At 42.2% G+C, this 12,393-nt stretch overlaps 1 pseudogene; it reads left to right on the top strand.

Annotated features, from left to right (window-relative positions):
• Window positions 1-8,159: 8,159 nt before the first annotated feature.
• LOC115193055 (ankyrin repeat and SOCS box protein 15-like) lies at window positions 8,160-12,170 on the top strand (annotated as a pseudogene).
• Window positions 12,171-12,393: the final 223 nt, after the last annotated feature.

Genomic DNA, 12,393 nt, shown 5'->3' on the forward strand with positions numbered 1-12,393 from the left:
TCCTGGATGAGGTAGAGCAGGTTGATGCTGGCGTACAGGTCTCTCCTCCTGGATGAGGTAGTGCAGGTTGATGCTGGCGTACAGGTCTCTCCTCCTGGATGAGGTAGAGCAGGTTGATGCTGGCGTACAGGTCTCTCCTCCTGGATGAGGTAGAGCAGGTTGATGCTGGCATACAGGTTTCTCCTCCTGGATGAGGTAGACCAGGTTGATACTGGCGTACAGGTCTCCTCCTGGATGAGGTAGTGCAGGTTGATACTGGCGTACAGGTCTCTCCTCCTGGATGAGGTAGTGCAGGTTGATTCTGGCGTACAGGTCTCTCCTCCTGGATGAGGTAGTGCAGGTTGATGCTGGCGTACAGGTCTCTCCTCCTGGATGAGGTAGTGCAGGTTGATGCTGGCGTACAGGTCTCTCCTCCTGGATGAGGTAGTGCAGGTTGATGCTGGCGTACAGGTCTCTCCTCCTGGATGAGGTAGTGCAGGTTGATGCTGGCATACAGTACTGCTCAAAAAACACTTAGACAACACAATGTAACTCCAAGTCAATCACACTTCTGTGAAATCAAATTGTCCACTTAGGAAGCAACACTGATTGACAATAAATGTCACATGCTGTTGTGCAAATGGAATAGACAACAGGTGGAATTTATAGGCAATTAGCAAGACGCCCCCAATAAAGGAGTGGTTCTGCAGGTGGTAACCACAGACCACTTCTCAGTTCCTATGCTTCCTGGCTGATGTTTTGGTCACTTTTGAATGCTGCCGGTGCTTTCACTCTAGTGGTAGAATGAGACGGAGTCTACAACCCACACAAGTGGCTCAGGTAGTGCAGCTCATCCAGGATGGCACATCAATGCGAGCTGTGGCAAGAAGGTTTACTGTGTCTGTCAGCGAAGTGTCCAGAGCATGGAGGCGCTCCCAGGAGACAGGCCAGTACATCAGGAGACGTGGAGGAGGCCGTAGGAGGGCAACAACCCAGCAGCAGGACCGCTACCTACGCCTTTGTGCAAGGAGGAGCATGAGGAGCACTGCCAGAGCCCTGCAAAATGACCTCCAGCAGGCTACAAATGTGCATGTGTCTGCTCAAACGGTCAGAAACAGACTCCATGAGGGTGGTATGAGGGCCCGACGTTCACAGGTGGGGGTTGTGCTTACAGCCCAACACCGTGCAGGACGTTTGGCATTTGCCAGAGAACACCAAGATTGGCAAATTCGCCACTGGCGCCCTGTGCTCTTCACAGATGAAAGCAGGTAAACACTGAGCACATGTGACAGACGTGACAGAGTCTGGAGACGCCGTGGAGAACGTTCTGCTGCCTGCAACATCCTCCAGCATGACCGGTTTGGCGATGGGTCAGTCATGGTGTGGGGTGGCATTTCTTTGGGGGGCCGCACAGCCCTCCATGTGCTCGCCAGAGGTAGCCTGACTGCCATTAGGTACCGAGATGAGATCCTCAGACCCCTTGTGAGACCATATGCTGGTGCGGTTGGCCCTGGGTTCCTCCCAATGCAAGACAATGCTAGACCTCATGTGGCTGGAGTGTGTCAGCAGTTCCTGCAAGAGGAAGGCATTGATGCTATGGACTGGCCCGCCCGTTCCCCAGACCTGAATCCAATTGAGCACATCTGGGACATCATGTCTTGCTCCATCCACCAACGCGACGTTGCACCACAGACTGTCCAGGAGTTGGCGGATGCTTTAGTCCAGGTCTGGGAGGAGATCCCTCAGGAGACCATCCGCCACCTCATCAGGAGCATGCCCAGGCGTTGTAGGGAGGTCATTCAGGCACGTGGAGGCCACACACACTACTGAGCCTCATTTTGACTTGTTTTAAGGACCTTACATCAAAGTTGGATCAGCTTGTAGTGTGGTTTTCCACTTTAATTTTGAGTGTGACTCCAAATCCAGACCTCCATGGGTTGATAAATTAAATTTCCATTGATTATTTTTGTGTGATTTTGTTGTCAGCACATTCAACTATGTAAAGAAAAAAGTATTTAATAAGATTATTTCTTTCATTCAGATCTAGGATGTGTTATTTTAGTGTTCCCTTTATTTTTTTGAGCAGTGAGGTTTCTCCTCCTGGATGAGGTAGAGCAGGTTCATGCTGGCATACAGGTCTCCTCCTGGATGAGGTAGTGCAGGTTGATGCTGGCATACAGGTCTCTCCTCCTGGATGAGGTAGACCAGGTTGATGCTGGCATACAGGTCTCTCCTCCTGGATGAGGTAGTGCAGGTTGATACTGGCATACCGTTCTGTCCTCCTGGATGAGGTAGACTAGGTTGATGCTGGTGTACAGGTCTCTCCTCCTGGATGAGGTAGTGCAGGTTGATGCTGGCATACAGGTCTCTCCTCCTGGATGAGGTAGTGCAGGTTGATACTGGCGTACCGGTCTCTCCTCCTGGATGAGGTAGACTAGGTTGATGCTGGTGTACAGGTCTCTCCTCCTGGATGAGGTAGTGTAGGTTGATGCTGGTGTACAGGTCTCTCCTCCTGGATGAGGTAGTGTAGGTTGATGCTAGCATACAGGTCTCTCCTCCTGGATGAGGTAGTGCAGGTTGATACTGGCATACAGGTCTCTCCTCCTGGATGAGGTAGTGCAGGTTGATACTGGCATACAGGTCTCTCCTCCTGGATGAGGTAGAGCAGGTTAATGCTGGTGTACCGGTCTCTCCTCCTGGATGAGGTAGACCAGGTTGATGCTGGCATACAGGTCTCTCCTCCTGGATGAGGTAGAGCAGGTTAATGCTGGCGTGCAGGTTTCTCTGCTCCTTTTCTCTGATCGTGCAATGGGTGTCCATCTTCCCATCAAATGCACGTCTTATTTTACATTGGCAAAATCTTAAAAAAATATACAAGAATTATAAATGATTTGGTCATGCTTTTTAATTTAAACTAATAGAAGGCTATTTATTTTAGGTGGGGGGCAACAGAGCTAGGCAGAAGGGCTTGCATTGCCTATACATTGATACAGGAAACATTGGGAGAGATCTAGGCAGTAGGGATGACCAGGGATGTTCTCTTGATAAGTGTGTGAATTGGACCCTTGTGCTGTCAAAATGTAACGAGTACTTTTGGGTGTCAGGGAAAATGTATGGAGGAAAAAGTACCTTATTTTCTTTAGGAATGTAGTGAAGTAAAAGTTGGTGAAAATATAAATAGTAAAGTACAGATACCCCCAAAAACGACTTAAGTAGTACTTTAAAGTATTTTTACTTAAGTACATTACACCACTGTAAAGGCATCTTGCCAAGATTCTTGTATACTCAGGTGAATTCACTCACACGTCTTAAAACAATTGCATTACTTTTAGAGAGAAAGCCATTCCAATAGTTAATGACATGCAAGATACTGATAAAAAGGGTTCTCTTTTGTGGTGTGTGTGTGTGTGTGTGTGTGTGTGTGTGTGTGTGTGTGTGTGTGTGTGTGTGTGTGTGTGTGTGTGTGTGTGTGTGTGTGTGTGTGTGTGTGTGTGTGTGTGTGTGTGTGTGTGTGTGTGTGTGTTCGTGCAGACAAAAGGCCTCTGAAGCGCAGTATCTTATAAATTCCTATAAACTCCCGTGTCTGTAACCACATAGCAGTGGCTACTTGGTTCTGAATTGTGGATTATCCCAGTAGTGCTGAGGCAGCTGGCCACCATTGAGCTGTTAGATTACCATGGCTTTTGAAGGGCCATCGTATCGCATACTCCAGATCCGGATCACCCACCGGACCCCTTCAAGCTTTGCTACGGTATTCCATAATAACAAATACCTTAGCAGAGCTGTCATATCTCAGTCTAACACCTAACTCAGCTCTTCGCTGTGTTGTCACGTGGGTCGTGCCAGCCAGGCTAGTCATATCTGACCAGACCATTCCGAAGAGTCCTGCTGGAATTTGAAGTGTGGTTCTAAATCACAATCTGGAATATATTTTGCGACTATTTTGGTTGCATAGGCTCCTAAATATTCGGCTTGGAGGACGGCGGAAGTTTAGAAAATTCTACAGGTAGACAAATGAAGGAGCCTTGTATATTTTTCAAAATGACCTATGTCAGGTTTTTGCAACTAATTTACCAAATCACATCATATTTTGTGTCGTATTCCCATTTTGATTGGACTGGTCCCTGAACCCATACGGGGCAATTTGGAAAAATATAATAGCCTCAATTTCTATCTCTGTGAACCCTGATAAAGGCATTCATTTATTTGGATGCCAATTTGTGAAAATATACATGTTTGGTCAACTTTATAAGTGCTGGCTTGCCAAGATAGACATTGTGTAGCGCTGCCTGATAAGTACCACACTAATACAATTAGAATATATACTGCTACCAATTATTTGAAACAAATGAAAGTTCAAAGATTTCACAAGGGATTGGATTGTGTTACATTGTTCCTAAAGTTGCAATGGTCCCCCACGTGGTATCTGGTAACTTTTGTAGATTAAACATTTCATGGTTAAATTTCACCAGCTACATTTTAGCAGAGCTCACTTGGCAGGTACCATGGCAGCAGCCAACGCTCCACAGACAGTAGGCTTCTTGCAGCCTGCAGCTGAAAAGACACAGGAAAATAATTGCTAGCTAGCTTCTATCCAGCTTGCTTATCACAATTTTGAGAGTAAATGCCAAGTAATTGACAAGCTCAGAAGTCCCCTCCCCCCTCTGATCTGGTGGACTCACTAAAAACAATGCTTTGTTTATAAATGATGTCTGAGTGTTGGAGTGTGCCCCTGCTATCCGTCAATAACAAAAAACGAATTTGAAATGATTTATACTTTTACTTTTGATACTTAAGTACATTTGAGCATTTCCATTTACATTTGATACTTAAGTATATTTAAAACCGAATACTTTTAGACTTTTACTCAAGTAATATTTTACTGGGTGACTTTCACTTTTACTTGAGTCATTTTCTATTAAGGTATCTTTACCTTTACTCAAGTATGACAATTGGATACATTTTCCACCACTGTGCCTTTATAAAATCTCAAGCCAGGTATGGAAAACATGCATTTGAGTTTTTGCTAAAATGTTTACAATTTGTTTGTCTCATACCTGTAGTTCAGATGCTGTTAGATTTCTAACAATGTTATTGGCATTCTTCTTCCTCTCATACGAGACAGTGACTGAGTTCTGACTGCAATAGAGCAAGGTAAGTAACAACATTATTGAGTAATAACTCTTGTGAAGGTCTTGTTGTTTTGCATGTGTACTGCTGTGGGCTCCTCCAGTGCCACGGTCACACAGGAATTGCCAGATCCTAGTAATCTGTTAAACACACAGAGAGATTAGGGGGAAAGGTAAAGTGACAGTACTCAATAGATGGGCAAAGGTGAATGACAATTTGATTGGTTTAAAATATATACGGAATACCTTGAATGCCCTTTTAGGCCTGATTCGTCCTGGAGGAGCATGATGCATCACTTGTATGTCTTAATTCATGGTCTCCAGGCCAGGTGTCTGTTCTCAGGAAGATGCTGCGCTACTCATCTGCCTTCAGAAAAGTGGACAGTAGAGGACTGCTACCACTCCATAGAGCTGCAGCACAGCCTATACCAGGAGTGTTGGAAACTGTTGAATCTGTACTTCTGGGTTATGCTTAATTTTACAGTCTGGTACACTGAACAAAAATATAAATGCGCATGTAAAGTGTTGGTCCCATGTTTCATGAGCTGAAATAAAAGATCCCAGAAATGTTTCACATGCACAAAAATGTGTTTACATCCCTGTTAGTGACCATTTCTCCTTTGCCAAGATAATCCATCAACCTGACAGGTGTGACATATCAAGAAACTGATAAAACAGCATGACCCTTACACAGGTGCACCTTGTGCTGGGGACAATAAAAGGTCACTCTAAAATGTGCAGTTTTGTCACACAACACAGTGCCACAGATGTATCAAGTTTTGAAGGAATGTGTAATTGTCCACCAGAGCTGTTTCCAGATCATTTAATGTTAATTTCTCTACCATAAGACACCTCTAACATCTTTTTAGAGAATTTGGCAGTACGTCCAACCAGCCTGACAACCGCAGACCACATGAATGGTGTTGTGTGGGTGAGAGGTTCGCTAATGTCAACGATGTGAACAGAGTGACCCATGGTGGTGGTGGGGTTATGGTATGGGCAGGCATAAGCTACAGACAACGAACACAGTTGCATTTTATTGATGGCAGTTTGAATGCACAGAGATAACATGACGAGATCCTGAGGCCCATTGTCTTGCCATTCATCCGTCGCCATCACCTCATGTTCCAGCATGATATTGCACGGCCCAATGTAGCAAGGATCTGTACACAATTCCTGGAAGCTGAAAATGTCCCAGTTCTTCCATGGCCTGCATACTCACCAGACATGTCTCTCATTGAGCATGTTTGGGATGCTCTGGATCGATGTGTATGACAGCGTGTTCCAATATCCAGCAACTTCGCACAGTCATTGAAGAGGAGTGGGACAACATTCCACAGACCACAATCAACAGCCTGATCAATTCCATGCGAAGGAGATGTGTAGCGCTGCATGAGGTCACACCAGATACTGACTGGCTTTCTGATCCACACCCCTACCTTTATTTTTAAGGTACAGTGCCTTGCAAAAGTATTCATCCCCCTTGGTGTTTTTCCTATTTTGCTGCATTACAACCTGTAATTTAAATAGATTTTTATTTGGATTTCATGTAATGGACATCCACAAAATAGTCCAAATTGGTGAAGTGAAATAAATAAAAATATTTTTGTACTTTTTTTTAACAAAACGTAAAAGTGGGGCATGCGTATGTATTCACCCCTATACGGATCACCTTGCTCTACAAAGTATTGACTTTGGGGGGGTAAATAGTTATGCACGCTCAAGTTTTCAGTTTTTTAATGTTATTTGTTGTTTGTTTCACAATAAAAAATATTTAGCATCTTCAAAGTGGTAGACATGTTGTGTAAAACAAATGATACAAACCCCCCCAAAAATATATTTTAATTCCAGGTTGTAAGGCAACAACAACAAAATAGGAAAAATGCCAAGGGGGGTGAATACTTTCGCAAGCCACTGTATCTGTGACCGATAGATGCATGTCTGTATTCCCAGTCATTTGAAATCCATACATTAGGGCCTAATGATTTTACTTAAATTGACTGATTTCCTTAAATGAACTGTAATTCAGTAAAATCTTTGAAAATGTTGCATCTTGCGTTTATATTTTTATTCAGTATGTTTTCTTGGTATTTATTTTGAATTGAACTTCATGATAGTTGTCTCATGGTTACACACTGGCACCAGGTCGCTCCAATGTATTTAAATGCAGTAAGTACAAAAACTCTTTGTATTTCACCTTTATTGAATTAAGCAAGTCAGTTAAGAACAAATTCTTATTTACAATGATGGCTTACAACGGCAAAACCCTAACCCGGACGACGCTGGGCCAATTGTGCTTGGGAGTCCTATGGGACTCCCAATCAGGGCTGGTTGTGATACAGCCTGGAATTGAACCAGGGTCTGTAGTGACACTTCTAGCACTGAGATGCAGTGCCTTAGACTGCTGCACCACTCAGGAGCCCTTGTAACAAGTTACTATATTTTTGTTATTTCTTGTTGGTTTGTGCCATTTGCAGTTTGTTACATACTTTAAATAACTGTTCTGCTTAGTAGCCTGGTTATACTGGATGCCATCCAGATTTGAGACGCTCCTCTGTCTGGCTCTATATCAATCTGATGTCAGTAGACATTTGCCAGTCAGGACGGCACCCATGCAGTATAATGATTGGTCGGACATTAAGTACTGACTCTGGCAACTAAAGCCAGTCTGGTGGAGAATGTGAAGACTCTGCTGAAGCATGGGGCTTCTCCACACAACACAAACAGACGTAAACTGTAGGGGAGAGAGGGGTAAGTTGAGCTAAAGGGTTAGTTGAGCCACCCCTTGTTTCTAGGAAACCATACACAAAATGAATAATGTGGCCAAATATTTAAGAAGAGGTCATCATTTCATGGAGTTTGTGAAGGAAGAAACCACATGGAAAAATGGCAAACAAGTTAGGTCCAAAAAAATTGATTTCCATTGTTATAGGTTTCATGATGCTTGTATCTAAACCAAAGTAGATCGTTTTATAAATCTGTTGGGGTCTCTGTAAGCTACAATATGTATGAAAGGGCATCCTTGAAGCTGTGTGGGCTAATATGGTAAAAATGTTTGCCTTGGGGTAAGTTGATCCAATGGTCACCATAACCCATACAAATTATGATTACATTTTGTCTGTTCTATGCATAGTATTTTTGCAATGTGTCATGCATACGAACTCAACATTGTGCATTTTTATTGTTACAGAGCAGACATCATCATGCCCTGTGTATACAAGCAGCGGTCTAGCCCACTTGAGGTTCTTGAGAGAGCAGGCAAGGAAATGAGAGAAGGGAAGTCCATTCAGTAAGGGATGGAAAAAATAGACTGAATTACACTGAAGAGGTACAGTGCCTTGAGAAAGTATTCAAACCCCTTGACTTTTTACACTTTTTGTTATGTTACAAAGTGGGATTAAAATGGATGTCATTGTAAAAAAATTTGTCAACGATCTACTCAAAATACTCTAATTTCGTTGTTGAATAAAAATTCTAATGTGTAAAAAGAATTATGAAAAAGAAAACACTAATATGTCTTGCCAATGACAAGCATACCCATAACATGATGCATCAACCACTATGCTTGAAAATATGGAGCGTGGTACTCAGTGATGTGTTGTATTGGATTTGCCCTAACATAACACTTTGTATTGCATCACTTTTCTTTAGTGCCTTGTTGCAAACAGGAGGCATGTTTTGGAATATTTTTATTCTGTAGAGGCTTCCTTCTTTTCACTGTGTCATATAGGCTAGTATTGTGGAGTAACTACAATGTTGTTGATCCATCCTCAGTTTTCTCGTAACACAGCCATTAAACTCTGCAACTTTTTTTAAAACCTCTACAGGATCGGTGGGTCCCCCACGGGACAGTTGAGCTAACGTAGGTTAATGTGATTAGCATGAGGTTGTAAGTAACAAGAAAACTTCCCAGGACATAGACATATCTGATATTGGCAGAAAGCTTAAATTTGTGTTAATCTAACTGCACTGTCCAATTTACAGTAGCTATTACAGTGAAAGAATACCATGACAGTGTTTGAGGAAAATGCACAGTTATTAACTTGAAAATGTATTAATAAACCAATTAGGCACATTTGGGCAGTCTTAATACAAAATGTTGAACAGAAATGCAATGGTTCATTGGATCAGTCTAAAACTTTGCACATACAGTGCAGCCATATTGTGGCCAAAATCTAAATTGTGCCTGGGCTGGAATAATACATTATGGCCTTTCTCTTGCATTTCAAAGATGATGGAACAAAAAAATACAAAAAAGCATGTTTTTTCTTTGTATTATCTTTTACCAGATCTAATGTGTTATATTCTCCTGCATTAATTTAACATTTCCACAAACTTCAAAGTTTTTCCTTTCAAATGGTATCAAGAATATGCATCTCCTTGCTTCAGGTCCTGAGCTACAGGCAGTTACAATTGGGTATGTCATTTTAGGCAAAAATGGAAAAAAAGTGCCAGATCATTTAGAGGTTTTAAAGCCACCATTGGTCTCATGGTGAAATCCCTGAACGGTTTCCTTCCTGTCAGCAACTGAGTTTGGAAGGACGCCTGTATTTTTGTAGTGACTGGGTGTATTGATACACCATCCAAAGTGTAATGAATAACTCCACCATGCTCAAAGAGATATTCAGTGTCTGCTGTTTATTTTATTTTACCCATCTACCAATAGGTGTCCTTCTTTGTGAGGCATTGGAAAATATCTCTGGTCTTTGTCATTGAATCTGTGTTTGAAATTCACGGCTCAAATGAGGAACCTTACAGATAATTGTATGTGTGGGGTATAGAGACGAGGTAGTCATTCAAAAATCATGTTTAACACTGTTATTACACACAGAGTGAGTCCATGCAACTTATTATGTTACTTGTTAAGCAAAATGTTACTCCTAAAGTTATTTAGGCTCACCATAACATAGGGGTTCAATACTTATTGACTCAAGCCATTTCAGCTTTACATTTTTTATTAATTTGTAAAAATGTCAAAAAACATAATTCCACTTTGACATTATTTAATCAATTTTAAATTCAGGCTGTGGAAAAAGTAATAGAGTGTGAATACTTTCTGAAGGCACAAAACATGTAACTAAGTTGTGCCTGCGTGAAAGAGAGGCTACGATAAAGTAGCAGAGGCACACAATGTCTTATCTGTTGGACCAATTTAATCCGCTTAGTAGCCTCAAGTGCAGAGAACTTGCCTACGAATAGGCACACCAAACCAACATCCCTGTCCCAGACAACTGGTCAAGAAATGGAATGAGTAAGTGATATAGAACAGAGAGATTTATATCTGAATATAGCCATACATTTAAGATATACAATATACCACTCTCCCTTTCTATGAATTCAACTTTGACCTACCAGAACCATCACCCACTTGCCTTGAGGTGGTTCAACTTACCCCATACCTGAGGTAAGCTGTGCCAAGAGACCACTTTTTTTGGACAAGCTATATTTTCAAAACTGTTGTGCTTACATAAATTCTGATTATTTCCAGGGATAGACAACATCCTGAAATATATGTAGATATCTTTGTCAGAAAGAATACTACAGTATATTTCCCTTGATGTAGTAAAGCTGAATGTAAGGAATGGCTCAACTTACCCCACTCTTGTTTAATCACATTGGGTATGCCATCATTACACTGTTACCAAATCACCTTAAAACAAGTAGGTGTAGACCTACATTTTATTTGCATGCAAATTTTCATTTTGAGATAAATGTCTCCAAAATTATATTTGATGAATTCAGAAGTTCATAGGAACCCAATATAACAGTTACAGTATATCTCCTTGTTGAAGCTGTTAGGTCTGGGTCATATGAAATGGCCTACACTTTGATCGCTAGAGGAGCCTGGGTGGAGCAGATCTGTTAGAAGAAGTGGACCTCCACGGATGAAGCAGCAAAGGTGGGCTGCTCTGAGGTCATGATGTTGTTACTAAGTCACAGAGGTTTGGTCAACCAGAAAGATAACCATGGGGTGACCCCATTGGGTGTCGCTGCTGAATGCACCGATGTCGACATCCTAGACATTCTTCTTCACCATGGTAGGTAACCAGTGAGGAAAAATCGTCTCAGAACGTTAACGTATATATCTAGTCATAGGCTCTGTGAGTTTACAGAGGACTGGTCTTGTCTTGTAAACTTGCCTCATGCACTGTTGTATGCTGTCAGCTGGGGTGACTTTGTTTTCTACGTTTCCCATAAGGAAGCAGGGTAAATTCCCAGGCTTTAAGTGGGGAGAGTGTTCTGGAGGATGCCTTGAGTGCCTTGAAGATGTTTACATTTTACATTTAAGTCATTTAGCAGACGCTCTTATCCAGAGCGACTTAAAGATGTTGATACCCGTTACCACCAGAAAGGCTAGCAAACTCTCTGGCCAATGCCCGATTCACTCTGCAGCTGATGGCAACCATTTTGATTGTCTACTCAGAAAACGGCTTTGACGTTAATGCCCTCCTGACCCCACACCTCTCAGACAAGTGAAAAAGCGCATTAAACTTCGCCTTGTCTAACGGGGACATCTTATGCATCAAAATGCTGCTGAACGCAGGAGACCTGACCTGGACCCCCTACACTGTGTCCTGGTGGCGGTGAGAGATGGGAGATTGTGAAGCTGCTTTTGGCCAGACAGGCAGACGTCAATTGTTACTTCACAGTGGTCAGTGACATGGTGGTTCCCATTGCTCTGCAGTACTGCCCGCAGGACGAGATTATGATGCGTCTGCTGCCTAACAACGGCTATGACACTGAGAGGTGCTTCGCTTGTAACCATGACGACAGCTTGAGTATGAAATGTGCGGAGGAGGGAATCCCAGTAAGTTGTCAACCTTTTTTGCATTATTTCCATTGTGGAAAGTTTTTCTAAGCTTCTCTAGACTGAGTGACAAACAAAATAGTTTCCAATCTTGTCTTTCCCTTGTGCAGTTTTGTGAATTCATGAGTATCTCCTGCCTCATGCACCTGTCTGGGAGTGGGGTGCGCATTCCTCTGGACTATGTTAGTCACGTGCCTATCTGTTCACAATTCAAACTCAACCTGGAGAAGCAGAAAGAATGTTCTTACATATAGTGCCTTCAGAAAGTATTCATACCCCTTAACTTATTCTACATTTTGTTGCGTTACAGCCTGAATTCAAAATGGATTAAATCGATTTTTCTTCTCACCTATCTACACACAATACCCCATAATGACAAAATTAAATCATGTTTTTAGTCATTTTTGCTAATTTCTTGAAAATTAAATACAGAAATATCAAATTTAATTAAATATTCACACTCCTGAGTCAATACAT

The sequence above is a fragment of the Salmo trutta genome, chromosome 4, assembly GCF_901001165.1.
Source record: "Salmo trutta chromosome 4, fSalTru1.1, whole genome shotgun sequence".
In the NCBI taxonomy this organism is placed as follows: Eukaryota; Metazoa; Chordata; class Actinopteri; order Salmoniformes; family Salmonidae; genus Salmo; species Salmo trutta.